The sequence below is a fragment of the Medicago truncatula genome, chromosome 3 (genome assembly GCF_003473485.1).
Source record: "Medicago truncatula cultivar Jemalong A17 chromosome 3, MtrunA17r5.0-ANR, whole genome shotgun sequence".
Taxonomy (NCBI): Eukaryota; Viridiplantae; Streptophyta; class Magnoliopsida; order Fabales; family Fabaceae; genus Medicago; species Medicago truncatula.
Window position 1 is genome coordinate 15,498,140 of NC_053044.1, and position 6,000 is coordinate 15,504,139.

Sequence of the window (6,000 nt, forward strand, 5' to 3'; positions counted from 1 at the left end):
TGTGAGTTATTGAGATTATTCTTGTATGACTAAGTGAAATTGTATGAAGGAGTGATTATATTTTGGATATGATGTTTATCATGAGATGTTGTTTTTCCCTATTACTTGGAATATGAGAATGCTTGAAATGGTGAAACTATATGATATAGCTGATGTTGCATGACATTGTTGATTATTGATAATTATGTTGAAGTGTGATGGTGAATACTATGATTTAATTGTGTATGGGCATGTTTTCTTGATAATGCAATGTTGTGGAGATAATCAATATAATTGGGTGTTGTCCTATATATTGAGTTTGAAATTGTGATTGTTGTCGCATTATCGAGTCTTTACACATGTCCATGCATCATAGTCGTTGTTGCTGTAAAAGGGATGACTCTTTTACTTCGAGATTATTGTAAGGCAGAGGTGAGCCTTACATGCGATGTTGACTTGTGCATCGGAGGTGACGACCTTGTAGAGATTTGGCACCGCATGCATTTATGTATCCATAAGTGCATATCATATCATGAGTCCTATGTGAAATATGTGATTGGTGATGAATTGAGATGAATGAATGTTGCTAATGATTGTCTATGACTGATGTTGCGAATGAATATTTATGATTGGATAATTATTCATGTGATTGATATATGTGGATATGAACTAGCAAGTTGTGATATAAGTATTTATGCATGACTATTATTATTCAAGTACATGATATTATTGAATTTGATTATTATCTGGATTATGATAATGTAATGCTTACCCCCAGTGGTTTTAACCGCCTACTTGCCTGTATGGGTGAGTAGACGTTGTGCAGGAGTAGTCTCGGTGAGTCTTTGCTTGGGATATCGGGAGCTTCCTCCGATATCGGTGTCGTGTCGGCTCTGATCTAGGTTTGTCGTGTCGGTCTAGATTAGGTTGTTTATATTTTCGTTTGGATTATTATTTTGTTGATGACTACCCGTATGTTTGGGTTTTGAGATTTATCTTTGGGATATGATTTATTTGCTCATGGCATGTATATATTTGATCACTCTGATTTATATTCCGCTGTAACTGTTGAGGTTTACATACATGTCTATCGGTTTTTGAATTTTGAATAAGACGTAATCTCTATTTCTTGAATAAATGTATTATTCGCATGTTTAATTGCTTTAATAGAAATAGGAGCGTTACAGGGAGCGCCTGTGTTGTTGGTAAAGAAGAAGGACGGTAGCATGAGGTTGTGCATTGATTATCGTCAGTTGAACAAAGTTACAATAAAGAACAGGTATCCACTTCTGAGAATTGATGACTTGATGGATCAGTTGGTGGGTGCAAAAGTTTTTAGTAAGATTGACTTGAGGTCAGGTTACCATCAGATCAAGGTGAAGGATGAGGATATGCAGAAGACGGCCTTTAGGACACGATATGGACATTACGAATACAAGGTGATGCCTTTCGGTGTTACTAATGCGCCTGGTGTGTTCATGGAGTATATGAACCGAATTTTCCATGCTTTTCTGGATAAATTTGTGGTTGTGTTTATTGATGATATTTTAATTTATCCTAAGACTGAAGAGGAGCATGTAGAACATCTGAGAATTGTGTTGCAAGTTTTGAAAGAAAAGAAGTTGTATGCTAAATTGTCAAAATGTGAGTTTTGGTTAAGTGAAGTAAGTTTTCTTGGCCACATTATTTTTCGTAATGGTATAGCAGTTGATCCGTCAAAAGTTGATGCGGTATGACAATGGGAGACTCCGAAGTCAGTGACTGAAATCAGAAGCTTCTTGGGTTTGGCTGGTTATTACCGCAGGTTTATCGAAGGTTTTTAGAAGTTAGCACTTCCGTTGAATCAGTTGACCTGTAAGGGTAAGTCTTTTGTGTGGGATGCTCAGTGTGAGAGTAGTTTCAATGAGTTGAAGCGAAGATTGACGACTGCTCCTATTTTGATTTTACCTAAGCCGGAAGAACCTTTTGTTGTTTACTGTGATGCGTCTAAGTTGGGCTTAGGAGGTGTTTTGATGCAAGATGGTAAGGTGGTAGCGTACGCTTCTAGGCAGTTGAGGATTCATGAAAAGAACTATCCTACTCATGATTTGGAGTTAGCTGCGGTGGTTTTTGTTTTGAAAATTTGGAGGCATTATTTGTACGGTTCTTGATTTGAGGTGTTCAGTGATCACAAGAGTCTAAAGTATTTATTTGACCAGAAGGAATTGAATATGAGGCAAAGGAGATGGCTTGAGTTGTTAAAAGATTACGATTTTGGTTTGAATTACCATCCTGGTAAAGCCAATGTGGTTGCGGATGCGTTGAGCAGGAAGACATTGCATATGTCTGCATTGATGGTGAAGGAATTCGATTTGCTAGAACAGTTTAGAGACTTGAGTTTTGTTTGTGAGTTGTCACCTCAGAGTATACAATTAGGGATGCTGAAGATTAATAGCGATTTCTTGAATAGTATCCGAGAGGCGCAGCAAGTGGATGTGAAGTTTGTTGATTTAATGGATGCTGGTAATGAAACAGAGGATAGTGACTTCAAGGTTGATGATCAGGGTGTATTGAGATTCAGAGGCAGAATTTGTATTCCTGACAATGAAGAATTGAAAAAGTTGATTTTAGAAGAAAGTCACAAGAATAGCTTGAGTATTCACCCCGGAGCTACAAAGATGTACCATGATTTGAAGAAGCTGTTTTGGTGGTCCGGTTTGAAGGGTGACGTTGCTCAGTTTGTGTATGCATCTTTGACTTGTCAGAAGTCTAAGGTTGAACATCAGAAGCCTGCAGGGTTATTGATGTAACGCTCCTATTTCTATTAAAGCAATTAAACATGCGAATAATACATTTATTCAAGAAATAGAGATTACGTCTTATTCAAAATTCAAAAACCGATAGACATGTATGTAAACCTCAACAGTTACAGCGGAATATAAATCAGAGTGATCAAATATATACATGCCATGAGCAAATAAATCATATCCCAAAGATAAATCTCAAAACCCAAACATACGGGTAGTCATCAACAAAATAATAATCCAAACGAAAATATAAACAACCTAATCTAGACCGACACGACAAGCCTAGATCAGAGCCGACACGACACCGATATCGGAGGAAGCTCCCGATATCCCAAGCAAAGACTCACCGAGACTACTCCTGCACAACGTCTACTCACCCATACAGGCAAGTAGGCGGTTAAAACCACTGGGGGTAAGCATTACATTATCATAATCCAGATAATAATCAAATTCAATAATATCATGTACTTGAATAATAATAGTCATGCATAAATACTTATATCACAACTTGCTAGTTCATATCCACATATATCAATCACATGAATAATTATCCAATCATAAATATTCATTCGCAACATCAGTCATAGACAATCATTAGCAACATTCATTCATCTCAATTCATCACCAATCACATAATTCACATAGGACTCATGATATGATATGCACTGATGGACACATAAATGCATGCGGTACCAAATCTCTACAAGGTCGTCACCTCCGATGGACAAGTCAACATCGCATGTAAGGCTCACCTCTGCCTTACAATAATCTCGAAGTAAAAGAGTCATCCCTTTTACAGCAACAACGACTATGATGCATGGACATGTGTAAAGACTCGATAATGCGACAACAATCACAATTTCAAACTCAATATATAGGACAACACCCAATTATATTGATTATCTCCACAACATTGCATTATCAAGAAAACATGCCCATACACAATTAAATCATAGTATTCACCATCACACTTCAACATAATTATCAATAATCAACAATGTCATGCAACATCAGCTATATCATATAGTTTCACCATTTCAAGCATTCTCATATTCCAAGTAATAGGGAAAAACAACATCTCATGATAAACATCATATCCAAAATATAATCACTCCTTCATACAACTTCACTTAGTAATACAAGAATAATCTCAATAACTCACAAAACAATTTGCTAAAGAAACATTTCCGACAAAAAAATCCAAATCATGTGGTAAACGGCCAACATTGATAATTTTCAAAGCTAGGCAACTTATTCAAGTTTGAAATCCTACAATTCAATCTTAATCAATCATATAAGTACGAGCATAGGCCACTTACGAACTATCGATCATTAGTTCAAAGGTTAGCCTAAGTTCGTATGAGAAAATCCCAAGTTTATACATTCCACATTCCCACCCGAAAATCAAGTTTGACATGATTAAGACATTGTACCAACCTTACAAGCATTGCCTAAGCCCATAAGAACTATAGACTAAGCTTGCAACTTCTTTTGTTCACAAAGACCAAGTTCCAACAATTTCCGAAAAACCGAAACGACACAAACTCAAGTTTCAAACCATTTAGAAAAATTAAAGTTCCGACAAAGCCAAATGTGTTCCAATAGAAAAGTAGGTGAAAACAGCAAAAGAACACTTCAAAACGATCGCCTAGGACCCCTGCACGACCACCCCCAAGCACCCGGACACGGAACAACGTTCCCGTTGTCCTGTCATGGGCGTCTGGCGCTAGAGGTGCAGCGCCCAAGCGCTGACTCCCTGTAAGTGGGCGCCCAGCGCTCCACTACAGGCGCAGCGCTCCGTAAACACGCGTTTTCGCGTGTCTCGGCCGCGGGTTTTCGCCAATTTCGGTCAAAAACCGAACGTTTAAAATCCTCAATCATCAAAAGTGATCCGAGGCATAACCCGAGGCTCTAACACATCGAACTCGCTCGTTTCGGGGCATTTGTACAAGTTATGAAATTGTTTAAAATAATTTTTCTCAAGACAATAAGTTCTCAAACAACCACAATTCATCTCTTCAAATTCAACACAATTCTCAACAACATCTCAACGTAAATCATACCGAAGTCATGAAATGAGATCAACATCATCAATCAACTACAATCATAACATCTAATCATACCCTCCATCATAATTCAACAACATGTCAAATTCATCCATTTTGCACAATTTTCATAACTTTTCATTTTCACATATTCAAACATGTAATTTAACCAACAATCACACAATTATTATCAATTCATGCATGCAAACATATCATCAAAGTAGGAGCACGAATTTAGCAACAATTATCCATTCATTCATTTCAACCCATTTCATCCAAATCATGAAAAATTGCAAAGAATGAACATGATTATGATAAAGACTAACCCCCTTACCTTAGATGAAGATTAGACCAAACCTAGGCTTCAATTTAGCTCCTAAGCTTTCCCAATTGGATTCTTCAAGTTCTTCTCTCCAAACCCTTATCTTCTCTTCCCACTTTCTCCCTCTAGAAATGTTTTGTGAAATGAAAATGATTTGGTTCTTCTAACACTACCCTAGTGTTATCTCTACTAATGGGCTTAACTTAGTTTCTAGTGGGCTTAACCCGTTTCTATTCAAACCAAAAATATTACTACACTCCAAACGATATTTTAATTAATAACGGTAAAATGTCACTAACGGTAAAATCTCGACTTTCTCTAGTAACTTAATGAAATAACCACTCTCACTAATTACTAAAAGCAATTCCCACTAAAAATTATAATTTTACTCATCCTCACAAAATTACCAAAATACCCTTCTAATATGAAAACCCATGAAAATGCACTCGATGACAATTAAATACACACAAGCACAAATAATCACACACAAACACATAATAAAAGTAATTAAAATAAACCTAGCTAAAAATCGGGCTGTTACAGTTGACACCATTGGATGTACCGGAGTGGAAATGGGATAGCATTTCTATGGATTTTGTGATGAGTTTACCAAACACTCCGAGAGGGTATGATTCTATATGGGTTGTGGTCGACAGGTTGACAAAGTCGGCGCACTTCATTCCTATTAATATCAGTTATCCGGTAGTTCAGTTGGCGGAGATTTATATTCATAACATTGTGAAGCTACATGGAGTTCCGTCGAGTATTGTGTCGGATAGGGATCCGAGGTTCACTTCTAGGTTCTGGAAGAGTTTGCAGGACGCTTTGGGTTCGAAGTTGAGGTTGAGTTCGGCTTATCATCCTCAGA